Source organism: Meles meles, chromosome 3 (genome assembly GCF_922984935.1).
Source record: "Meles meles chromosome 3, mMelMel3.1 paternal haplotype, whole genome shotgun sequence".
Taxonomy (NCBI): domain Eukaryota; kingdom Metazoa; phylum Chordata; class Mammalia; order Carnivora; family Mustelidae; genus Meles; species Meles meles.
In genome coordinates this window covers 30385497-30412856 of record NC_060068.1, presented here as the reverse complement: position 1 = coordinate 30412856, position 27360 = coordinate 30385497, and the positions used below count along the sequence as shown (strand labels likewise).

At 42.0% G+C, this 27360-nt stretch overlaps 1 pseudogene; it reads left to right on the top strand.

Moving 5' to 3' along the window:
- LOC123939044 overlaps window positions 1–20732 on the top strand; it is a 70737-nt pseudogene extending 50005 nt beyond the window's left edge.
- The last annotated feature ends 6628 nt before the right edge of the window (window positions 20733–27360 follow it).

Below are 27360 nucleotides of genomic sequence, written 5' to 3'. Positions count from 1 at the left end.
ATTTTTGCCCTTGCTTCCCTTGCCTTTGCCGTTGTTCCTAGGAAGATGTTGCTACGGCTGAGGTCGAAGAGGTTGCTGCCTGCATTCTCCTCAAGGATTTGGATGGATTCCTTTCTCACATTGAGGTCCTTCATCCATTTGGAGTCTATTTTCGTGTGTGGTGTAAGGAAGTGGTCCAATTTCATTTTTCTGCATGTGGCTGTCCAATTTTCCCAGCACCATTTATTGAAGAGGCTGTCTTTTTTCCATTGGACATTCTTTCCTGCTTTGTCGAAGATTAGTTGACCATGGAGTTGAAGGTCGATTTCTGGGCTCTCTATTCTGTTCCACTGATCTATGTGTCTGTTTTTGTGCCAGTACCATGCTGTCTTGATGATGACAGCTTTGTAATAGAGCTTGAAGTCCGGAATTGTGATGCCACCAACGTTGGCTTTCTCTTTCAAAATTCCTTTGGCTATTCGAGGACTTTTCTGGTTCCATATAAATTTTGGGATTATTTGTTCCATTTCTTTGAAAAAAAATGGATGGTATTTTGATAGGGATTGCATTAAATGTGTAGATTGCTTTAGGTAGCATAGACATTTTCACAATATTTATTCTTCCAATCCAGGAGCATGGAACATTTTTCCATTTCTTTGTGTCTTCCTCAATTTCTTTCATGAGTACTTTATAATTTTCTGCGTATAGATTCTTAGCCTCTTTGGTTAGGTTTATTCCTAGGTATCTTATAGTTTTGGGTGCAATTGTAAATGGGATTGACTCCTTAATTTCTTTTTCTTCAGTCTTGTTGTTGGCGTACAGAAATGCAACTGATTTCTGTGCATTGATTTTATATCCTGACACTTTACTGAATTCCTGTACAAGTTCTAGCAGTTTTGGAGTGGAGTCTTTTGGGTTATCCACAAATAGTCTCATATCATCTGCGAAGAGTGATAGTTTGACTTCTTCTTTGCCAATTTGGATGCCTTTAATTTCTTTTTGTTGTCTGATTGCTGAGGCTAGGACTTCTAGTACTATGTTGAATAGCAGTGGTGATAATGGACATCCCTGCCGTGTTCCTGACCTTAGCGGAAAAGCTTTCAGTTTTTCTCCATTGAGAATGATATTTGCGGTGGGTTTTTCATAGATGGCTTTGATAATATTGAGGTATGTGCCGTCTATCCCTACACTTTGAAGAGTTTGGATCAGGAAGGGATGCTGTACTTTGTCGAATGCTTTTTCAGCATCTATGGAGAGTATCATATGGTTCTTGTTCTTTCTTTTATTAATGTGTTTTATCACATTGATTGATTTGCGGATGTTGAACCAACCCTGCAGCCCTGGAATAAATCCCACTTGATCTTGGTGAATAATCCTTCTAATGTACTGTTGAATCCTATTGGCTAGTATTTTGGCGAGAATTTTGGCATCTGTGTTCATCAAGGATATTGGTCTGTAGTTCTCTTTTTTTGGTGGGATCCTTGTCTGGTTTTGGGATCAAGGTGATGCTGGCCTCATAAAATGAGTTTGGAAGTTTTCCTTCCATTTCTATTTTTTGGAACAGTTTCAGGAGAATAGGAATTAGTTCTTCTTTAAATGTTTGGTAGAATTCCCCTGGGAGGCCGTCTGGCCCTGGGCTTTTGTTTGTTTGGAGATTTTTGATGACTGTTTCAATCTCCTTACTGGTTATGGGCCTGTTCAGGTTTTCTATTTCTTCCTGGTTCAGTTGTGGTAGTTTATATGTCTCTAGGAATGCATCCATTTCTTCCCGATTGTCAAATTTGTTGGCGTAGAGTTGCTCAGAGTATGTTCTTATAATTGTCTCTATTTCTTTGGTGTTAGTTGTGATCTCTCCTCTTTCATTCATGATTTTATTTATTTGTGTCCTTTCTCTTTTCTTTTTGATGAGTCTGACCAGGGGTTTATCAATCTTATTGATTCTTTCAATGAACCAGCTCCTAGTTTCATTGATTTTTTCTATTGTTTTTTTGGTTTCTATTTCATTGATTTCTACTCTGATCTTTATGATTTCTCTTCTCCTGCTGGGTTTAGGGTTTCTTTCTTGTTCTTTCTCCAGCTCCTTTACGTGTAGGGTTAGGTTGTGTACGTGACACCTTTCTTGTTTCTTGAGAAAGGCTTGTACCGCTATATATTTTCCTCTCAGGACTGCCTTTGCTGTGTCCCACAGATTTTGAACCGTTGTGTTTTCATTATCATTTGTTTTCATGATTTTTTTCAATTCTTCTTTAATTTCCTGGTTGACCCATTCATTCTTTAGAAGGATGCTGTTTAGTCTCCATGTACTTGGGTTCTTTCCAGCTTTCCTCTTATGATTGAGTTCTACCTTCAGAGCGTTGTGGTCTGAAAATATGCAGGGAATGATCCTAATCTTTTGATTCCGGTTGAGACCTGATTTGTGACCCAGGATGTGATCTATTCTGGAGAATGTTCCATGTGAACTAGAGAGGAATGTGTAGTCTGTTGCATTGAGATGGAATGTTCTGAATATATCTGTGACGTCCATCTGGTCCAGTGTGTCATTTAAGGCCTTTATTTCCTTGTTGATCTTTTGCTTGGATGATCTCTCCATTTCAGTGAAGGGAGTGTTAAAGTCCCCTACTATTGTATTATTTTTGATGTGTTTCTTTGATTTTGTTATTAGTTGGTTTATATACTTGGCTGCTCCCATGTTAGGAGCATAGATATTTAAAATTGTTAGATTCTCATCTTGGACAGACCCTTTGAGTAGGATATAGTGTGCTTCCTCATCTCTTATTATAGTCTTTGGCTTAAAATCAAATTGATCTTCTATAAGGACTGCCACCCCAGCTTTCTTCTGATGTCCATAAGCATGGTAAATTGTTTTCCACCCCCTCACTTTAAATCTGGAGGTGTCTTCGCATCTAAAATGAGTTTCTTGTAGGCAACATACTGATGGGTTTTGTTTTTTTATCCATTCTGATACCCTGTGTCTTTTGATTGGGGCATTTAGCCCATTAACATTCAGGGTAACTATTGAGAGATATGAATTTAGTGCCATTATTAGCCTGTAAGATGACTGTTACTGTATATTGTCTCTGTATCTTTCTGATCTACTACTTTTAGGCTCTCTCTTTGCTTAGAGGACCCCTTTCAATATTTCCTGTAGACCTGGTTTGGTGTTTGCAAATTCTTTCAGTTTTTGTTTGTCCTGGAAGCTTTTTATCTCTCTTTCTATTTTCAATGATAGCCTAGCTGGATAGAGTATTCTTGGCTGCATGTTTTTCTTGTTTAGTGCTCTAAATATATCAAGCCAGCTCTTTCTGGCCTGCCAGGTCTCTGTGGATGAGTCTGCTGCCAATCTAATATTTTTACCATTGTATGTTATAGACTTCTTTTCCCGGGCTGCTTTCAGGATTTTCTCTTTGTCACTAAAACTTGTAAATTTTACTATTAGGTGACGGGGTGTGGACCTATTCTTGTTGACTTTGAGGGGGGTTCTCTGCATCTCCTGGATTTTGATGCTTGTTCCCTTTGCCATATTAGGGAAATTCTTTCCAATAATTCTCTCCAATAGACCTTCTGCTCCTCTCTCTGTTTCTTCTTCTTCTGGATCCCAATTATTCTAATGTTGTTTCGTCTTATGGTGTCACTTATCTCTCGAATTCTCCCCTCGTGGTCCAATAGCTGTTTGTCCCTCTTTTGCTCGGCTTCTTTATTCTCTGTCATTTGGTCTTCTAGATCACTAATTCTTTCTTCTGCCTCATTGATCCTAGCAGTGAGAGCCTCCATTTTTGATTGCACCTCATTAATAGCTTTTTTTATTTCAAATTGGTTAGATTTTAGTTCTTTAATTTCCCCAGAAAGGGCTTTTATATCTCCAGAGAGTGTTTCTCTAGTATCTTCCATGCCTTTTTGAGCCCGGCTAGAACGTTCAGAATCATCATCCTGAACTCTTGATCTGACATATTACCAATGTCAGTGTTGATTAGGTCCCTAGCCTTTGGTACTGTCTCTTGTTCTTTTGTTTGTGGTAATTTTTTCTGCCTTGTATTTTGTCCAGATAAGAGGATATGAAGGATCAAGTAAAATACTAAAAGGGTGGCAAAGACCCCAGAAAAATGCGCTGTAGCCAAATCAGAAGAGACCCCAAATTGTGGGGGGGGAGAAAGGGGATAAAAAGAGGTTCAGAAAAAAAAAGAAAAAAATTAAAAAAAAATAAAGAAAAAATATTAAAAAGAAAAAAATATATATTTAGATAAACTAGTCAAAAACGTTAAAAAAGAAAAGGGTAAATTTTTAAAAAAATTAGCAGAAGAAGAAAAAAGAAAAAAAGAAAAAAATTGAAAAAAGAAAAAAAAATTGAATTAGCCGCAAGACTAAAGGATCATGGGGAGAAAGCCATGAGTTCCGTGCTTTGCTTTCTCCTCCTCTGGAATTGCGCTGCTATCTTAGGAATTGAACCTGCTTTCCTTGATAGGTGAACTTCATCCTGGCTGGATATTTTGTTGATCTTCTGGGGGAGGGGCCTGTTGTAGTGACTCTCAAGTGTCTTTGCCTGAGGCTGGATTGCACCGCCTTACTGGGGGCCGGACTAAGTAATTGGCTCGGGTTTGCTTTTGGGAGCTTCTGTTCCCTGAACGCTTTCCGTAGAGTTCTGGAGGATGGGAATGAAAATGGCGGCCTCCTAGTCTCCGGCCCAGAGGTGCTGAGAGCCTGGGGTCCCACTCCTCAGTGCGCCCCCAGAGGACAGCACCCAATAACTCCCGTATCCCCAGCCTCTAGCCGCACTCCGAGCTCACCCAGCCCGCGACCAGTTCAAGGTAACCCCGAGCTGAGAGTTCAGTCCTCGGCTCTGTCTCTGTAGCCGGCTTCTCTGTTCTAATACCTGCGAGCTCTGCGACACTCCAACACCCCCGATCCTTCTGTGACTCTGTGGGACCTGGGGCCCAGCTGACCTCACATGGGCTTCACCCTTGTTTAGCCTCTGGAGCAATGTCCCTCAGTGGAACAGACTTTTAAAAGTCCTGATTTTGTGCTCTGTTCCTCCACCACCCCGGAGCCGGCCCCTCCCCCCGCGGTCTATCTTCCCGTCGTTTTAGATTCACTTCTCTGCCAGTCCTACCTTTCAGAAAGTGGTTGATTTTCTGTTTCTAGAATTGCTGTTCTTCTTCTCTTCAATCTCCTGTTGGATTTGTAGGTGTTTGCAATGTTTAGATAAGCTATCAAGCTGATCTCCTGCTACCTGATGTAGTCTCAGCCTGCTACTTCTCTGCCATCTTGACTTTTCCCAGTCTGAAGTTTTATAATGGTTTGTTGTGTGTACACTTTATGTCCTGCAATGTGCTGAGCACGCAGAAGGTATTTAGTTCTGAAAACTTACACCCTTCTAGTCTGGGAAATGTATTATTTCTGTGATGTTAACCTCCCTCTGTTCTCTCCCGGAAATTTCTGTTACCAAGATGTGGGGCCTCCCAGGTCAGTCCTCTAAATTTATCTTATTGGCATATGATTTTCTCAGGTTATCTTCTGATTCTTCCACTGGATTTACTCACCAGAATGCACTTTCCATGAGGACAGGGATTGGTCTGCTACGCCAACCTGTGTGTCCCGGCACCTAGCACAGCACCTTGCTTGGAATGTGCAGTGAGTGAATATTGTTGAATGAGTAGATACTTTTCGATTTCTAAAAGTTTCCTCCTATTTTCTGACTGGTCCTTTGAGAGCATTCCACTCGTGGATGGACTGTCATCTCCTACCCTCCTGACAATATTATTTGGAGATTCTTGAAATTTCCTTTTTCTCTCTACATTCACTAACTCTATGTCCTCCAAGTCACTAACCTGGTGATGGTTTTGGTCTCTTTTTCCCAGTCAGTACTTTTCTAAAACTGGTCTCTTAGACTATCCGCTTATATTCACAGATCAGGCCCTAAATGCTGGCTGGAAACTCTGAATATATGCATGAAGCCAGTGGGCCTCATGGCCATATGATCAGGTCCTGGATCCAAGACCCCTGAATGTGAGGATCAGTGGGTGTCTTCTCCGGGGTGGAGAAGACTCTGGAAGCAGAACTTTAGCCTCCTGTCTTTTTGTTTTTGTTTTTGTTTTTTACAGGATTGATTTATTAACTATGATACATATCACACAAGACCTTTTCAGATTCATTGAGATGAGTACAATACTTTGTAGCAAATACATGATTTTAAAAAACAAAACCAAAACCACCTCAGTCAGAGATGCCTCAGCCTTGATGGCTGACCATGCACTAATCAGGTTGGAGCCTCAAAAAATCCATGACGTGTTTAAAAAAAAAAAAGTCTGGAAATGAAGCAAACATTCCTAACACCAACTAGAGGATGTCCTGGTTAAAGCCCCTAAAAAACAAAGAAATAATTGTTATACTTTCTTTACATACAGTTCTCCAATTTTGCTGCAAAACAAATTTAGGCACATGGCCAGACTACTAACACATTTCAATACCATTAATACACCCTTTTCTCAGGAAACTCAAAATATTTGTTAATTCAACATATATAAAGATCATTTAACATGTGAAAATACAAGTACCTGGAAAATAAGCTGGCAGCAGCACTATTCCAAATTTTCAAACAATTTTTATTCTCATACTTTTTTTTAATGTACACAGGGGAAAGGATATTTTTATGGAAACAATAACTTAGGTGCTGTCTCTACATGAAAATGTAACCTCACTACAGTGGGCCTAGACCTGGCTCCCCAGGAGGGCAGGATCCCTCATGGCCATAGGTCAGAACCTGGGGAGGGGAGAATGGCCTTTGCCCTCACAATGTAAGGACTGTATTTCTCCCTCTGATCACCTAATATCTGCCTGTATCTGGGAGGCAAGGTTCTCTCCTGTCCAGTCTCAGCAGAAAGCAGATATCCAGCCTTCTGCCAGGATGGGAGAACAGGTAGGTGATTGATTGATGGCAAACTCTGAACTGGTCTTCCCATGTTTGGGCCCTTGGGCACCCCTTCTCCCATTCCTGAGCCACTGTGTTGCTCTTGCCACACAAGGCACCTAGCTTCTTCCCACCGTTGTTGCCTGCAGACGCTGCTTGTTAACCATTGTGTGCCAGCTCTCCAGCTTCCAAAACTGACCTTTCCCATCCGAGGTTGTCTCTTTTCCTGCTCTTTTTGCCCTGGTGATTTTGTATTTTATGTATTTATATATTTTCTTCCTTCACTGCCATTTTATTAGAACACGGGTGGAGATAAAGAAAGAATTCTATCCACCATGTTAAACTCACAGCCATCTATTGCTATGGTAACACCAAAGTAAGGCCAGTAGAGCTTTGCACTAAGATATGTGCACATCATGGTACTCAAAATTAAAAGTCAGGTTTACATCCTTTGAGAGCTGTCAGTCTCATGGGAAAGAAAAACATATCTTTACTGTAAAGATTCTCTAATGGAGCTATGTCAGGGCAGAGCAAGTCCCCAGAGAAGTACCTGGAGGGCCACCTGGAGCCCCACTCCTTTCCTCCAAACAGAGATTAATGTGCAAGTTAAATGTATGTAAATTGCACAAGAAAGTGGGCACACTTCAGAAGCTAGCCTGCCCTTTTTTAAAGTGTAAAAGAGAGGGAGTCAAGATGGCGGGGAAGTAGGAGGAGGCACCATTTCAACCTGTACCCTAAAGTGAGCTGATTACCTACCAAAGAACTCCAACCACCCATGAAATCAGCCTGAGATCAGAATTATACACGTCTGGATCTCTACAGGAGCAGAAGACGCCAGTGGCAGGTAAAGCAGACTGGGAATGTCCGACTGATATCTGAAGATAAACAAAAGGGGGAGGGAGCCACCAGAGGTGACTGATCGGAAAGTAATACACCAACACGAGAGTGCTCTGCGTCTGGGGACCAGCATTAACTTGGAGTCTGGTTGAAAGCACTCAAAAAACAAACAGCAAAGGATCGCAGGGGGTAATAGTGGGAACCTTGGCAGTTAGGGTCAGGGACCTAAGTCCGCAGACCCAGGACAGCCTCCCCTGGCGCAGAGCCAGAGAGTGCAGTGGAGAAATCAGGTCTCCGTCCCTGAACTGCCAGTGCACCTGACCCGCCAGCGCGCCCGAGAACTAGTGGGGTCTGGCTCCCGTGAGGGGCTGGGAACCTGGCCAGACGGCAATCCTGAAACGCGGGCGTCCCACACCCTCCCTTGGGATAGGTGCTCATAGGCGCTAGCCTGGAGCTCTGGCAGCCAGAAAAACCAGACATTCCCAGCCCGGGACAGCGGGAAAATCTCAGTGTGTGATCTCTGCTCCGAACCTCTCTGGCGGTCTGGAGCTGCCTAGACAGCCACCTCTGCCCTGGTTTTGGGTACAATGAGGAGCTCCTGCATCCCCAGGGACCGTGACTCAGAACCAACTCTGCCAGCAGCTTTTGCAAAACAGTCTGAGGCTTCTCTCTGAGAGGGAGGTTGGGGTGCTGTTTGCTCTCCTCTAAACCTCCAAAAACCATCAAAAGCTGTCAAGGCGAGAGAAAGCAGATGAAAGAACATAAAAACCCCCAGACAACAAAGGCTGAATAAAACAGTTTCCTGAAAAAAAAAAAAAAAAAAAAAGAGCTCACCCCCTTGAGGGGAGCCAGAGGACTTAACTCAGGGAACATCATTGTCTGAAAACCCACGTGGCAGGCCCCTCCCCCAGAAAACCAACCAGGAAGGAGGAGAAAAAAAAAAAAAGACTACAAGAGAACAATCACCACTACTTCATAAATACAACTTTTATTTTTAACTCTTTACCAATATTCTGGTTCTTTTTTTTTATACATACAGATAATTTTTTAACCTATTTACCATCACACTGAGATGTCCAGTACATCAAATTCTTTAGTAACCTTCTAACCTGGACTTTTTGATACATACACCCGTGTTTTTCTTTTGTTTTTCTATTTTTTTTAATTCTTTTTTAATTTTAACTTAGTTTAGTCGTTTATTATTTTATTTTTTTTATTTTTTACTATACATATAGAGTTAAACTTCAAGGTAATCCCCTTACCCCAATCAATGCTACCCCTATAGGCAAACCAGTTTCTAATCCCCCTGTAACTTAGGAAAGTTGAGTCCCTTAACAAAAACATCAAGATACCTTCAGGAAGAATCAAAATAACCTTTCTCACCCACACTGAGAATTTATAACCATTCTCCCAATTTTTCCTTCTGTCAGTGTTTCTGTGAATTTGTGTTTGTCCTGATAATATATAAACCTTATACTTGGGGTTCTTTCTGATGAGGTTCTTCCCTTTTTTTTTTTTTTTTTTTTTGCTTATATATACATACTTTTTTTCTCTTGTCATATACTTTTATCACTCTTTTTGTCTGTCTGTTTTTGTTTGTATACTCCACAAATCTTACCTTGTGGCCCATTTGGGCTGAGCCTTCTCTTTCATCTTCCCTTTTTTTCCTATCTCTCTCTCTCTTTTTTTTTCCTTTTTTCTTTCCCCCCTTTTTTTTCTTTCTTCTTTTCTATTTCTTTTTCTCTTCGTTTTTCTCTCATTTGGGTGGGGAATCCTGATTGCACAGAAGCGTTCCAGGGTGCACATTGACTGCACCACAATCGATAAGTCCAGCTGCATCTGTTTAGTCATCTCTTACCAAAATGACTAGGAGGAGGAATACCCAACAGAAGAAAAATACAGAGGATGGGCCTTCTGCAACAGAGCTAATGGCTATCGACATAGGCAATATGTCAGAAAAGGAATTCAGACTAACAAGTATCCAGGCAATAGCTAGGTTGGAGAAAGCCATGGACGACCAAACAGAATTGATTAGGGCAGAACTGAAAGCCACCAGGGATGATGTTCACAATGTTAGGGCAGAACTGAAAGCCACCAGGGATGATGTTCAAAATGCTCTCAATGAGTTCCAATCCAATCTAAATTCTCTAAAAGCTAGGGTAACTGAGACAGAAAATAGAATTAGTGATCTGGAGGACAAACAGATAGAGAGAAAGGATTAGTAGGAAGCCTGGAACAAACAGCTCAGAAGCCATGAAAACAGAATCAGGGAAATAAATGATGCCATGAAACGTTCCAACGTCAGAATTATTGGAATCCCTGAAGGGGAAGAAAAAGAAAGAATTCTAGAAGATATAGTGGAAGAAGTTGTCTATGAAAATTTTCCCAATCTCACAAATGGAAACAACCTTCATGTACTAGAGGCAGAAAGATTTCCTCCCAAGATTTTAGATTCTCGAAAGTCCTCATGGCACCTTATCGTTAGAATGGGGAATTTTGTTTCAAGAGAGACCCTCTTAAAAGCAGCTAGGACAAAGAAGCTTCTTACATACAGAGGAAAGCCCATTAGAATAACGTCAGACCTTTCCACAGAGACCTGGCAAGCCAGGAAGGGCTGGCAAAATATATTCAGAGTACTAAATGAGAAGAACATGCAACCAAGAATACTCTATCCAGCAAGACTGACATTTAAAATGGATGGAGAGATCAAGAGTTTCCAAGACCGGCAAGGCTTAAAAGACTATGCAACCACCAAGCCGACAATGCAGGAAATATTAAGGGGGGTCCTATAAGAGAGAAAAAATCCTAAGAATATCATTGAACAGAAATATAGAAACAATCTATAGACAGAAAGACTTCAAAGGCAACACGATGTCAATCAAAACCTATCTCTCAATAATCACTCTCAATGTGAATGGCCAAAATGCGCCCATAAAATGACACAGGGTTGCAGATTGGATAAAACGACAGGACCCATCCATATGTTGTCTACAAGAGACCCATTTTGAACCTGAGGATACACCCAGACTGAAAGTGAAGGGATGGAGAAGCATCTTTCATGCCAATGGGCCTCAAAAGAAGGCCGGAGTAGCGATTCTCATATCAGATAAATTAGATTTTAAACTAAAGACTAGTCAGAGAGACAGAAGGACACTACATAATTCTTAAAGGGACTATCCGCCAAGACGATCTAACAATTGTGAATATCTATGCCCCCAATATGGGAGCACCCAATTACATAAGAAAACTATTAATCAAGACAAAGAGTCATATTGATATGAATACAGTAATAGTAGGAGATCTTAATACAGCTCTCTCAGAAATAGACAGATCATCGAAGCAGAAAATTAATAAAGAAATAAGAGCATTGAATGAAAAATTGGACCAGATGGACCTCATCGACGTATACAGAACATTCCACCCTAAAACAACAGAATATTCATTCTTCTCAAGTGCACATGGAACCTTCTCCAGAATAGACCACATACTGGGTCACAAAGCAGGACTCAACCGATACCAAAAGACTGCCATTATTCCCTGCATATTCTCCGATCACAATGCTTTGAAACTGGAGCTCAATCACAAGGAAAAGTTCAGAAGGAACTCAAACACCTGGAAGCTAAAGACCACCTTGCTTAAGAATGCTTGGATCGACCAGGAGATCAAAGATGAACTTAAACAATTCATTGAAGCCAATGAGAATGAAGACACTTCAGTCCAAAACCTATGGGATACAGCAAAGGCGGTTCTAAGGGGGAAATACATAGCCATCCAAGCCTCCCTCAAAAACATTGAAAAATCCAGAATACACGAGCTGTCTCTAAACCTTAAAGAACTTTAGAATCAACAACAAATCAAACCAACTCCACATGCAAGAAGGGAAATAATCAAGATTAGAGCAGAGATCAATGAGGTAGAAACGAGAGATACAGTAGAACGTATCAATGAAACTAGAATCTGTTTTTTTGAAAGAATCAATAAGATAGATAAACCATTGGCCACACTAATCCAAAAGAAAAGAGAGAAAGCCCAAATTAATAAAATTATGAATGAAAAGGGAGAGATCACAACTAACACCAAGGAAATAGAAACAATCATCAGAAATTATTACCAACAGTTATATGCCAATAAGCTAAGCAACCTAGATGAAATGGATGCATTCCTGGAAAGCTACAAACTCCCAAAATTGAACCAGGAAGAACTTGACAACCTGAATAGACCGATATCTAGTAATGAGCTTGAAGCAGTGATCAAAAACCTCCCAAAAAACAAGAGCCCAGGACCAGACGGATTCCCTGGGGAATTCTACCAAACTTTCAAAGAAGAAATCACACCAATTCTCCTGAAGCTGTTCCAAAAAATTGAAGCAGAAGGAAAACTTTCAGACTCTCTTTATGAAGCCAGCATTACCCTGATCCCCAAACCAGGCAAAGACCCTACCAAAAAGGAGAATTTCAGACCAATATCACTGATGAATATGGATGCAAAGATTCTCAACAAGATCCTAGAAACAGGTTTCAGCAGCACATTAAAAAGATTATCCACCATGACCAGGTGGGATTCATCCCTGGGTTGCAAGGTTGGTTCAACATTCGCAAATCAATCAGTGTGATAGAACACATCAATAAGAGAAGAGAGAAAAACCACATGGTCCTCTCAATTGATGCAGAAAAAGCATTTGCCATAATCCAGCATCCGTTCCTCATGAAAACGCTTCAAGGTATAGCGATAGAGGGAACATTCCTGAACTTCATAAAATCTATCTATGAAAGACCCACAGCAAATATCATCCTCAATGGGAAAAAGCTTGCAGCCTTTCCGTTGAGATCAGGAACACGACAAAGATGCCCACTCTCACCACTCTTGTTCAACATAGTATTACAAGTTCTAGCAACGGCAATCAGACAACAAAGAGAAATAAAAGGTATCCATATTGGCAAGGAAGAAGTCAAACTCTCTCTCTTCACAGATGACATGATTCTTTATATGGAAAACCCCAAAGACACCACCCCCAAACTACTAGAACTCATACAGCAATTCAGTAACGTGGCAGGATACAAAGTCAATGGACAGAAATCAGTGGTTTTCTTATACACCAACAATGAAAATACAGAAAGGGAAATTAGAGAATCGATTCCATTTACTATAGCACCAAGAACCATAAGATACCTGGGCATAAACCTAACCAAAGAGGTAAAGGACCTGTACTCGAGGAACTACAGAACACTCATGAAAGAAATTGAAGAAGACACAAAAAGATGGAAGACTGTTCCATGCTCTTGGATTGGAAGAATAAACATTGTTAAAATGTCTATACTGCCTAGAGCAATCTATACTTTTAATGCCATTCCGATCAAAATTCCACCGATATTTTTCAAAGAGCTGGAGCAAATAATCCTAAAATTTGTATGGAGCCAGAAGAGACCCCGAATTGCTAAGGAAATGTTGAAAAACAAAAACAAAACTGGCGGCATCACGTTACCCGATTTCAAGGTTTACTACAAAGCTGTGATCACCAAGACAGCGTGGTACTGGCATAAAAACAGACACATAGACCAGTGGAACAGAGTGGAGAGCCCAGATATGGACCCTCAACTCTATGGTCAAATAATCTTCGACAAAACAGGAAAAAATATTCAATGGAAAAAAGACAATCTCTTCAATAAATGGTGCTGGGAAAACTGGACCGCGATATGTAGAAGAATGAAACTCGACCATTCTCTTACACCGTACACAAAGATAAACTCGAAATGGATAAAAGACCTCAACGTGAGACAGGAATCTATCAGAATCCTAGAGGAGAACATAGGCAGTAACCTCTTCGATATCAGCCACAGCAACTTCTTTCAAGATATGTCTCCAAAGGCCACGGAAACAAAAGCAAAAATGAACTTTTGGGACTTCCTCAAGATCAAAAGCTTCTGCACAGCAAAGGAAAGAGTCAACAAATCAAAGAGGCAACCCACGGAATGGGAGAAGATATTTGCAAATGACAGTACAGACAAAAGGTTGATATCCAGGATCTATAAAGAACTTCTCAAACTCAACACACACAAAACAGATAATCATATCAAAAAATGGGCAGAAGATATGAACAGACACTTCTCCAATGAAGACATACAAATGGCTATCAGACACATGAAAAAATGTTCATCATCACTAGACATCAGGGAGATTCAAATTAAAACAACATTGAGATACCACCTAACACCAGTTAGAATGGCCAAAATTAGCAAGACAGGAAACAACGTGTGCTGGAGAGGATGTGGAGAAAGGGGAACCCTCTTACACTGTTGGTGGGAATGCAAGTTAGTGCAGCCACTTTGGAGAACAGTGTGGAGACTCCTGAAGAAATTAAAAATAGAGCTTCCCTATGACCCTGTAATTGCACTGCTGGGTATTTACCCCAAAGATGCAGATGTAGTGAAAAGAAGGGCCATTTGTACCCCAATGTTTATTGCAGCAATGGCTACGGTCGCCAAACTGTGGAAAGAACCAAGATGCCCTTCAACGAATGAATGGATAAGGAAGATGTGGTCCATATACACAATGGAGTATTATGCCTCCATCAGAAAGGATGAATACCCAACTTTTGTAGTAACATGGACGGGACTGGAAGAGATTATGCTGAGCGAAATAAGTCAAGCAGAGAGAGTCAAGTATCATATGGTCTCACTTATTTGTGGAGCATAACAAATAACATGGTGGACATGGGGAGATGGAGAGGAGAGGGAGTTGAGGGAAACTGGAAGGGGAGATGAACCATGAGAGACTATGGACTCTGAAAAACAACCAGAGGGTTATGAAGTGGCGGCAGGGGGGTGGGGGGGGAGTGGGAGGTTGAGGAACCAGGTGGTGGGTAATAGGGAGGGCATGTACTGCATGGAGCACTGGATGTGATGCCAAAACAATGAACACTGTTATGCTGTAAATAAACAAAAAAAAATAATGTGTAAAAGAAAAAGATCATATTTCATGCATAACACGTGACTCAGATATGCAGAACAAGAACTTTCTTTACTTTCTGTAACACTCACCTTGCTCTTAAGCCACCATTCCCATGAATGGTGAAACAATTTGCCACTTCAAGGTAACCATCTTCTGATGTTAAAGTCATTGTGTACAAGTCAACTTTTAATCGAGTCAATCTTTTGCTGCCTGCCTCCCCAAAAGTGAATGAAGCATCGTAGGTGGTAGTCTGTCATCCTAGCATCTGAAACACGGTATCTGGGTCTTGGGCACTGGCCTCTTTCCTCTCTGCCTCCACTACTGATGTGCCCCCAGCCTCTCCTGGCTAAGACCCCATGGCTGGGTTCTCCCAGGTTCTAACACCACCACAGTCCTTGGCTTTGCACTGCACACCCTGTGTCCCCTACTGGCCACTCCCCCTTCCCCCAAAGTAGCCCTGCTGACTGTTCATCCTCAGCCTCTTTCAGTCTTCCTCTCAAAGAGCCTTAGGTATTTCTGTGGATGTCTGCCATAATCCACTGAAAGCAGGGGAGGGGATGTTTCCTGAAGCCCTCCCTGCCTGTCATGGCGCACTGTCACTTTTACTCTACTGGTGCTCTGCCAGCTCAGAGCAAGATGGTCTCCTTCCGGAATTCCAAGAGGGAACAAAGTACCAGTCCAGCTGCTCTGCTGTTCCCACAACTAAGCCTCTCAACTACATCCTCCCCCACCCAACACTCAGGAGGCTTTGTCTCCAAAGGGTAAGAGGATGTAGGGAGCAGGTCTCCACTTGGCTCTAATCTCTTGGTCACCACAAACTTTTCCTACCGGGTGCTTCCCGATGCCTGCTGATCATTCTGCCCACCCAGCCCAGCTCCCAGAAGGGGCTTTTCCTTTCCATTTTCATATTCTCTCCTTACTGCTCTGTGCATTTTAGTGAAATTCCGTGCTCTTACTCCCTAGACTCTGACTATTGATATTTTTTAGGGAGACTCTCAAAATTTGATCAATCTTTCTCAAAAAACCCTGATTCCAAACTTCACCAGTATTTCTCTGAAATGAGTTTTTGGAACCAGTTTCTGGAAGTGAAAAGATGAATGCCCTTTCTTTATTCTCTGCTAGTTCTGTTATCCCCCTTGATATAGTGGATGTCTCTGCCTCCAGGAAGGAAACATGCATCAGGGAACTCTCAGCTTCCAGAAGGGTGTGGGTATGTGGGTGGGAGGTGGGTGGGGTGTGGGAGTGGGGTTCAGTCTGCCTTCTTTGGATCAGCTGTCCCACTAAAATAAAAAAATAAATGGTCTCTTATGGTTCGCCTCCCCTCCCCAATGTCCATACGAGACTATGGACTCTGAAAAACAACCTGAGGGTTTTGAAGGGTCAGGGATGGGAGGTTGGGGCAACCTGAGGGTTTTGAAGGGTCAAGGGTGGGAGGTTGGGGGAACAGGTGGTGGGTAATGGGGAGGGCACTTTTTGCATGGAGCACTGGGTGTTGTGCAAAAAGAATGAATACTGTTACGCTGAAAAAATAAATAAAATGGAAAAAAAAGTTTCTAGTAAAGTTAGGGTTAAAGGAACAATAAAAAAAAAATGGTGAGCAGAACATTTTCAAACCTCACTGTTAAAGTAAAAAAGTGGGGATGTCTCAGACCAGCTGAGAGAAAAACCCCTAAAACCAGGGAGGTTAGTAAGCATACTATTAGAACATCAGAGCCACTTATTCCCTGTGGGTACTTGCCAATACTCCTCACTCAAGCTTTCAATCAGCAGACATACACGCCAACAAAGAATTCAAAGCCTAGATCCCTCACAAGCTGGGGAACCTGATGGGTATCTTCCCCCACATTAAGCTGGACAAAGAAGGAGCTTTGTCCTTCAGGGTCTAGATCTTAACCCACCTTCTCCCCCCAGTCCTAGAGAACTTCAGAGAAGCCCTAGTACTAACGCAAGCAAAAGAAGAAAAAGGCAAAGATAAAATATCTATAGGAAGAAATGGCCACACATCAGCCTTCCCTCAGATTTGCAGCCTCTTTCTGGAATTAGTCAAATAACATTAAGTCAACACCTTCATTTCAGGTCATCTGTGACTTTCAGTAACTCCAGGGACCTGGAAGACAGAAACATGAACTTCTATCGAGGAGGGCATATCTATCTGACACCCAGGGGAAAGCCCCCCAACAAGTGATTAGTCAGGGGCATTGACTGGCAAGTAGTCAAAAATCCTACAGAAATAACACCATCATTTCAAGAGTTGAAGAGAAGATGTTTGCTAAAACTCAGTTATGGCAAAAGCTCTTAAACGGAGAATAGCTGGGAATGTTTCTTAAAGTAACCTATTTGTCAGGGTAGCCCAGGTCAGTCTACCATAACAAATCCCCCAATTTTAAGAGCTTAGCATATTTAAGAATGTTTCTTTCTCATAAGATAAATCCCATGTAGATCTTGAAGGGCTACAGGGCAATTCCCTGCCCAGCTGTGTCTCAAGAATCCCAGTCGTCTCCGCCCATGACTTTGCATCCTTAATTTCAGCTTTCAGATTCATTCTAAAAGAGTTGGAGGATCAGCAAGAATCTTTATGGCCAAGACTAGATGAGATGGACATCACTTCCACCCACATCCCATTGACTAGAATTCAGTGAGATCACAGAAACCCAAACTAATATCAAGAAAAATAGATATATTAGCTAGCAGTATGCCCAGAAATAAGGGAAAACAGGGTTTTAATGAACACATGGCATAATCTTTGCCACAACTGAAAAAGGATAGCTACAGAAAACTTGCAGTAGACATCATATGTAATACTGAAACTCAAAAGCTTTTCCTCTGATAGTGGCGATAAGGCCCCCTAACACTACCTCTTTTTAGTATCATGCTAGAGGTATTCAGTGGTACATTGAGAAACACAAAAGGAAGAGGGATTGGAAATGAAGCAAATTTGTCAGTATTTTAAGATGGTATATTTTGGACACAGAAAATTCAAAAGAGTGTACAAATAAACAATTAGAATAAGAGAGTTTAGCAAGGTTACTAGATATGCATTCAGGATGCCTAAATCATATGTCTATATATTAACAAGAAACAGAAGAAAAATTATTTTTTAAATCCCATTTATAGGGGCACCTGTGCTGCCCCATGGGTTAAGCCTCTACCTTTGGCTCAGGTCATGATCTCAGGGTCCTAGTATCAAGCCCCACATCGGGCTTCCACCTCTCTCTCTCTGCCTGTTTCTCTGCCTACTTGTGATCTCTGTCTGTCAAATAAATAAATACAGTCTTTTAAAGAATGAAAAAATAAATAAATTCCACTTATAGTGGCATCCAAAAAACCAAGTGTCTAGGAACAAGTCTTAGAAAAGTTGCTTAGGCTCTCTATAAGATATACTGTAAAATTTTATTTAGGGTTATTTAAGAAGATCTAAATAAATGGAAAAATATACGATGCTTGTGGATTGGGCAGCTAAAAACTGTAAAGACTTGAGTTCTCCCTAAATTGAATTATAAATTTTGTTCAATGCCTATCAGAATTTCAGCAGGTTTTGGGGGGTAAAGGCAAAGGAGAGGTGCTTCATTTGTGGAATCTGACAAACTCGTTCTGAAATGTATATGGGAAGTACAAAATGTCAGGAATTGCCAAGCCACTCCTGAAGCAGAAGCCAGTGAAGGATTTGCTTAACCAGAGACCAATATGTGTAATAAAGCTATATTAAGCCAAGCAGTGTGCTGTTGCACAGTGCTGGGAAAATAGAGCAAAGAACAGAACAGCAGAGAAGCAGGCCCTTGTACAGATGAGCACTGATGTTCAACACATGGTTGGCAGAGCACAACAGCAGGGTGGATGAGGGCTTTTTGGTAATCACTGCTGGGATAATGGACTATCCAAATGAAAATAAGTTAACAGGATTCACATCATGCACAAAGTCCCAAATGCAACAACAACAACAACAAAAACTGTAACCTTTTTATGAGATAATATAGGAAAATGTCTTCATAACACAAAATACACTGTCCTTAAAGGAAAAAACAAAACAAAACAAAACAAATAAACACAAAATAAAATAAAACAAATCTAATAACCCAACCCAACTACATTAAAATTAAGATCTTTCTTTATTTTTCTATTATTTTCAAAGGATTCCATTAAAAAAGAACAGTAAGGCAAGCCATTAAACAAAAGGGTATTTATGACTCCTATAACCAACAAACAAAGGCTCATATACAGAATACATAAAGAACTTGACTAATCAATGATAAAAATGCAGACAACCCAAAATATGGGCAAAAGATTTGAACAGGCACTTTCACAAAAACAATTAAGCCTGAATCTTTAATAATATATGAATAAAATGCTCAGTATCATTAGTGAGCAGGAAAATGAACTTTAAAACAATAGTGAAATTTAATTACACGTCTCTCAGATTGGGTAGATCCTTACTATAACCTTCTGCGGCATGGCTCAGGGCAAGTGAAACTCACTTTCACAGCTGGTTGGAGTGCCAATAGCTACAATAAATATATAAATAAAATATAACATGGCCATAAAAACACAAAACACATGTGAATTGAAAGAGAGTTATAAAGTATATCCTGCTTTCATCATCACCTAGATTAAGACACAAACACTTCGGGCACAAACACTTCCCACCACAAGCCCCACTGGGATGGCAGTTAATCACTACTCTTACTTTTTAGTAGTAATTCTCTGTCCTGTATAGCTTTACCATGAATTTATGCAGACTTAAAAAAACAGATTCATTTGCCTTCTGAAACTTACAAATGGAATCAGTCTGAATATATTCTTTTGTTCAGCCTTTTTCACTTTATGTAAATGAAATTCATATAATCCAACCAGTCTTATTGCTGCATAACCTTCCATTGAAAGATTATATACTTGGTTTGAGTCTGGCTTTGGACATCTGCCCTATGACTCAGCAGGTCCACTCTTGGATGTGTGTCCTAAAACATGCATGGCTCTTTGCACAGGGAGACTTGGGGAAGGATGTCCTTAGCAGCACCATTTGTAATTGTCCAAAGCCAGACTCCAACCAACCATCAATAGTAAAAGAGATCAATAATTTGGCAACTGTACTGTATGGGTGGCTCAAACTGGAGCTTGTCAGTATCAACAACCCTGCCCAACTTCACCAAGTTAGAAAATATAATTGACTAATGATCCCATTTCACATACAGGAAAACTGAAGTTTAGATGACCATGTATTTTATTTTTCCACATAGGTTGGTAATTGCCAAGAGTGCATTAGGGTGTGATGGAGCTGGAGCCCCACCCAAGGCTCTCAGGGTCCTGCTCAGAGTCTTTCCACACTGGTTCTCTGTTGCTTCTGCCGTGTCACTCTCACTCTGAGCTTGAAGTGTTCCGTTCTCCAGTCTCTGAGCCATACTGCATCACTCATCAGCACAACCCACATCTTTCCCAAAGTAGGCCTTCCTGTTCCTCCTAGACCCACCCCTTCACATCTCCTTCCCACATCCCACCTACCTGGTCCAGGCTCCAGCCCTTCCCTTCATCTTTGATTCACAAGACCCCCTGTTTGGGTATAAGAAACTGCACATCACTGTTGCCCCTTCCATGATTAGAGGATGATGGTGCCTCTGTGTTTTGACCCTAACTGTCCACACTGCCATCTGGGAACCCTGTCTGGCCACCCCCTCACAGCCTGCCTCTCAGGGGAAGTATGATTCAGGACTGCAGCCGACTGGAGAAGCACATGATGACTGGGGCAGCATATACCCTTGCCTGAGGGGCTGGCCCAGCAGGAGAGAATGACTGAGTCTTCCCCCACTCAGAATGAGGCCCAGAGAGTTTCCAGGTGGCCGGGTGGTCACTGTTGGCACATAACACACACCCCTGCTCTCCCTTGCCTAGGAATGTACCAGGTGATTGGGTGCATCATCTCTCCTGTCAACGACCACTACAGGAAGCAAGACCTTGTGGCTGCCCACCACTGGGTGGCCATGGCCTGGCTGCCCTGCAGTCATCTGACTGGGTCCAGGTGGTCCTCTGGGAGAACGAGCAGCTGCAGTGGATGGAGATGGTGAAGGTGCTGAGGTAATAGCGGGGCATGGTTTTGTGTGAGGACCAGGAGTCATGGGACACATCTGCAGAGCCCTGCGGGTGAAAGTAGGGACCAAGTACGATGTAGGGCTTTAGTCAGGCTTGCTCAGCCAAAATATTAGAAGTGCTTCCTTTCAGAGGGAGAGAGACACCAGACCCACTCTCAAGGAGGGCCAGAGTGAAAACAGTCACAGCCCACTGACTTTCAGGATGAACTTTCTGGAAATGCCCAATCTCATTTCAGAGGGCTGTCTCCTTGGGCTCCAGTGTGGCCACCTAGTAGCTGTGAGGCAGGGCACTGAACATTCTGAGCCACATTTCTCACTTGCAGAATGGGGACAATAAAACCTAATGAGGACTTTTTAAATGTAAGGAAATTTCCTGTCCCAGAACCCCGTTAGAGTATTCACTAAGTGGGACCTTCAATCGTTATCATCACTGACTAGGTTGAAAATCCCATAAGCCATCTTTTCTACTTGTACAAATCCTGGGCTCTACAAATCTTGACTTTTATGTGAAATTGAAAAAAAAAAAGCCTATAAATCTAGAAAGTTGCTCGGGATCTTTTTTTTTTTTTTCCTTTCTTTCAGAACTGCTGTTAGGACCCAGCAAAAGTAATTGGTTGTTTAAAAAAATAATAATGTATAATCTGGGGACTCTGTGGCCCATCAAGTTTTCACTTAAAATTTACCATTAAAATAACCCAGAGAATGGGACAAAAAAAAATTAGTTGGTTGTTTGAATGCCTTGGGAGCCCTGGGAGCTGGGGCAGTGGTTCACCAACTTGGGTCAAGGAAACAGTCCTGGGAGTTTACTGGAAAAGGAGGAAGCCTCATCCAGGCTGGGGGTCAGAGGGGACTAGAAGGTGGGCCTGTCTCTCATGGACAGCTGGCTCTGCTGAAGGGATGGCAGACTGGGCGCTGTGTCTCCTCTCTCTTTGGAAGCATGAGGACTGTCAGGGTACAGGAAGCCCAAGGGACAAGGTCCAGTAATTGTCAGAACTGTTCCTCATAAATCGATTTAGGTTTTCATTTTTAACTCATCTTCACAGTCACTTGGTTGAAAACTCTTTACCATTTTCTTAGAGTAAACGTAAACATTCAGTTATAGATCTTGGCTCTGATTGTTTGCTTTTTCTTGAGAAAGAAACAGCTAAAAGCATTCAGTAGCAATTCAGTGTTACTTCAGAACCTCTTGCCAAATTAAAAGTATAGCAAATATGAAATGATGATTAGAATGCATGCTCTTTTTATAACATAAAGAATAATTTTACACCTAGATCATCCCTTCAAACATAACTTACTAAAAAAGAATCAATACACTGCAATCTATTAAAATTAAATCTTATGATCTATGAACAAGAACTAAAAACAAACAGAAGCCCCCAATTCAGAAAATCATTATTACATATCTATTTGAATGGTCAAAGTCCAAGCATGACACCACCAACATCTTTGGGACACTGCGTGAAATAAATAAGATGATGTGGACAAATTCCTGGTTTATGGTAGGTGCTTAATAATGTTAGTTACCTTCCCTGCCTAGTCAGCACTGGCCCAGAATTTATCCTCAAGATAGATAAGCCATTTCTGGATAAATAGAAACTGACCACAGAACTATGTAATATTGTTGCTGCTTCTACTGAAAAATGCAGGTGTGAGCTGAGATTTTTGTGAACATGTGCTTTTTCTTTTTTTACTCTATCCTTTAGTGCAGTGCCTCTCAGCTCTGGCTGCACCCTGAATCACCTTGGGAGCTTTCAAAAGTACCAGAGCCTGAGTCTCCTCCCAGAAACCGGGATGTCACTGGTCTGGGGTGGGGCATCAGAATTTTTAAGGGCTCCCTAGTGATTCTAATGCTTAGCTGGGATTGAGGTCACAGCCTCAGTCACAAAGTATGTGAAGCAGGTCCATGATTAGTACCAAGATCCATCCAAACCAGTGGTCCCTGGCTATCGGAATCATCTGGGAAGCTTTTTTAAAAAGGGCTCATCTCCCCACCCCCCAGGAATGATTTGTGGGTGTGATCTAGGTGTGGTATTTTTTAAAATGTCTCCAAATGGTTGATTTTGTGCAGCCAGGATTGAAAATCCACTGATAAAAACAGACAACACAGTTTTGCCAATAACTGATTCCATTTTTTCCCGAACATTTAGAGTGAGCTTCTTAGAAAATTTGATTGTTAATGTTTTCCTAAAATTGTCCAAATAATTTTTTATTTTAAGATTGAAAATCTGGTAATTGTAAGCTTAGGTGATTTTAGAAGCGTGGTAGTAATCCACCCAAACATTTGCTCAATTTAGTATATTCCTGACAGAGTCAACAGGGGATTTTCATCATAGGGACAAATAGTTTCACTAGGACAAATGTCACTATGAAGTAAATTCTCAGTAGACTTCATTGAGGATTCTTTTTCTACTTAGGTTGCTTAGTTTTACTCTCTCTCTCTTTTTTAATTCTAGGCCAGGTTTCATGCTTTTAGGACATTTGATAATTTACTTTGCTTACTTTCTGCCCACACTGTCGGGGGAGGCCCTTAGTCACAATGCCATTTGATGTGGTACGTTATCATCGTCACCATCACTACTGTCATCTCACCCACCCCTTTGCAAGTGTGATCTTACGCTATCCTCCTTTTACAGATGAAGAAGCAGGTTCAGAGAGGCTAAGTTAATCAAAGTCACAAATGAGTGGTAGAGCCCCGTCTGAGTCTGAAGACACACTTATGGTCCTTCTCCAACCAGAGATCTACTGGTGGGCACACAGTGGGGCTGACTCTGTTCCTGCCACAGGGACCCTCTGACCAGGCATGCCTGACTGTGAAGGACATGGAGAACTCACTCCAAGGGTCAGCCCTCAGGCCCGGGGCTGGGAACACTGGGGCACCACTCAAGCAGACAGGAGGAAGCCATGGGCACTGCCCCACAGAGGTCCAGTGGGGGTCTGTGAGGAGAATAACTATTCACATATCAGAGTTCAGAGAACCAGCTAATATTCAAAGTAGGGTCAACTTGAACAAGGATCTTTAAGGTAAGTACAATAAAATGACAGTCACCACCTTTACTAATCACCTGTTTGTGCCAAGCTTTTCTCAGTAGATTAACATCTAGTCACCTCAGCAACTCTGAGAAGTAGGTGGGTTTAGTCCCATTTTACAGATGGGGAACTGGAGGTTCTGAAAGGGTCAATAACATCCACAGACTCCTATAGTTAGAAAGTAGAGGTGAGACTCACACGTACCTCAGTACGGGTGCAAGATTCCAGACTAACTGGGAATGAATCCTCAGACTTGAAGCTTACCAAAACCAAATCAGACAATAATGGAAACAGAGTCTAGCTAGACCCTAAGAAGATTCAGCTTAATCTCCGAGACCATCAGGAAGGACTAGGGACCAAAATTAAATGTATTATTGGTCAATTTCTTCCATCATTCCTGAATTCAGTGGATTTTAAGGAAGCAATTCCTGAGAACTAAGACTATAAGGATGAATTGAATGAGCTCACCATTCACAGAAAAACTGCTAATGCTGACTGGGCCCTTTCTGTGGATGGGCCAGTGCTAAGCTGCTCCATTGAACCTCAGTGCAGCTCAGAGGGGTTGGTGTGGTCATCATCCCCCATTCTACAGATGAAGAAACCAGAAGCAGATTGCATAATGAAACTTGACCATTCTCTTTCACCATACACAAAGATAAACTTAAAATGGATGGAAAACCTCAGTGTAAGACTGGAATCCATATTTTTTACTATATTTTTATTTATCTCCTCAAAAAATGGTGCTGGGAAAAATTGGACAACTATTTTCAGCCAGCCCCCAGAGAGCCCGGAGGAAAAAAGCATGTTGGGCATAAGGGCAGGTCAGTGACATTGTGGTGGCATTCCTGTACTGAAACTTGTTAGGACATTGCAAGAGCTGCTCAGTGGCTAGCGCAGTTGTCCTGGTATGAGAGTAGGATATAAAAGCCATCTGCCCATCCCCCATAAATCCATCACCCATCCAGACAACCTGCTTTTATCCACCCATAGAACATACCATGAACAATGTGTGCCTGCAAATGGCTGTGTCTCTCTGTGGTGAGTGAGTCCCTGAAATTCATTATCATACATTATCTATAGAAACAAAGAGATGGATATTGCTCTGGTGACAAACTCTGAGCCCAGAATCTCTCAGAATCCAGGAGAAGGGAAGAAGGAGTCTATTTGGGCAAGGGGACCAAGGGGAATAAGGCTGGGCTGGGAGAGTCTGGGAGACAAAGCCACCAGTGCCAAAGCAGGAAGACAACATGGGACGACTGGACTGCAGGGGGAAAGGGTACAGACTGGCTGGGAAGAGACATTAGGACATTGAGGTCAGATTGTCAAGGGCCTCAGATGACAAGGAAGAGAAGGTATCTAGAATTTATTGAGGGAGTATGTTCCCAAATCCTCAAAATTACGCTACAAGGTGATTGCTCAGATACATCAAGTGACTTGGCCAAGATCACACAGCTAGGAAATGGTGAGCATGGAATTCAAGAGCAGTCTGACTCTAAAATCCAGGTGTGTTGTTGCACTGGATTCTGTCAGTCCAGGGGCAGTGTGTGCTGCAGACCATGAAGGAACTTCACAGATGAGATGTGCATCTTCACAAAGATTATTATAATGCAATTTGGAATGTTGGTTTTTTGTTTTTGTTTTTCTTTTTGTTTTTTTTTTTTCCCTAAATCAATGTTTTCTTCTTTTGGAAGCACAAAACTTCCAGTGGCTGCCTAAAAAGCCTATTGGCCCTCCAGTGCTTCTAAGGGGACAGGCACTAGATGGAGGCCTTAATGCCAGCCCTGAGGTGATTGGGGGTCCTGGTCTTCCTGCCCCATCCCTGACATCCTTCCGTGGGAAGCCTCATCTCCTTAGCCCCAAGTCAGCACAGCCTTGCTCTATATTTGCTCTCAGGGTGGTCTTCGGAGGACCGGGTCACGTGGTTCTTGGAAATCGATGTGTGTTTGACTAGCTGCCTCCCATCCATCTCTCATTGCATAATTCTGCCCCAAGAACACAAAAACTTTGGTCTGCAAGATTTGTTCTTTTTAAATCTGACTGGAGCCTCACTAAGATGCATTAATCTTTAACTGTTTATAGATTTTTTTCTGCTTGGAATATATCCCCTGTGCTTTCATTTCACATGGGAATTCAAGTCTGCTTCAATACTGAAGATGACTTAAGGAGACATAATTTCTTTCTGGGATTTTCTTTTGTGGGCTTACCTAGCAGTTACCTATGCTAGGCCCATAGATCTTTGTGTCATTCGGGAGACAGTAGCTGGCTAAGACCTTGGGCTTTGGGTCAAACAGAGCCAGACATGCATTCAGTCCCCAGCCCTGACATTCCAGCCATGTGACCTCAAGCAAATCACAAAACCTCTCTAAAGCTCATTTTCTTCTGAAAACCAGCACCCAGTGGAGTCATATCTTGCCCAGGGTGCTATAATGAGCACAAAGTATGTAACAGTCTTAACAATTACTTCTGAAAGCCCTCAGCACTGCAAGGACGCCATCTCCTCTCCCACCCCTCCGACCCCTCACCCTTTTCTATCGCTACTCTTCTTGCAAGGGCAGCTGCCTGCTCCAATGTCTACTAAGTCAACCTGTCAGGTCCACCTCCAAGCCTCCCCTTCACCCAGCGCTTCTGATCAGCTCGTGAGAAGACCCAGGGTAAAGCCTGCAAAACCACCATCATCCTTTGAAGGCAGGGAAGGAGAAAAAGTTGTAAATACATAGAGTTCATTTTTTTTTTCAAATTTATTACTGGCCAAAAATGTTTTAAGTGTCATCATCCAAAGTGAAAACACAATAAATCTCCTGTTTAAGTTTCAACTTCCTGAGTACCTCAAGACTGTTCAGGAAAAGTGATAAAAAACCTGGGCCTCCTGGAAACCAAGAAAATGCACATGGATCGAGAATCAGCCAATATGTGGTGCCTGGGTGGCTCAGTCCATTAAGTGTCTGCCTCCGGCTCAGGTCATGATCCCAGGGTCCTGGGATGGAGCCCCATATTGGACGTCCTGCTCATTGTGGAGCCTGCTTCTTCTTCTCCGTCTGCCTGCTGCTCTGCCTACTTGTGCTCTCTCTCTCTGTCCAATAAATAAAAATCTTTAAAAAAAAAGAAGTAGCTAATACTTCATCTTCTATCTAAAATGGCAATGGCTGCTCCTAGCTGCCCACCTTCTTGGATAACCTGCCTCCAACCTCCCACTTCAGTCCTTTTATGCAGGTCTGTCCCAGGGGAGGTATGCTGGCTGGTGAGCAGCAGGCAGATAAATTATACTGACACCTTTCTCACCTTTAGTGACTCTGATATAACCTAACTGCTAATGCCATCTCACTTAAAATTCCTTTAGAATAAATTCTGACCAAAAAACCCCACATCACCCTCATGACAGGGCAAGGCATGGAATCATGGCATCTCCGGTCTTTCCATCTACCATATTGCTCCTCAGATGAAATGGCCATTTAAAGGCTGAAATCAGACTAAATCTCAGAGACGACCTCTTCTCATTTCCCACCAGCTATGCCACTGTATGAGATGTTATCTCCCAGCTAAACCAATGTCCTGGGGGCTGACCCATTGGGTAGCAGTAACTTCACCCCAATA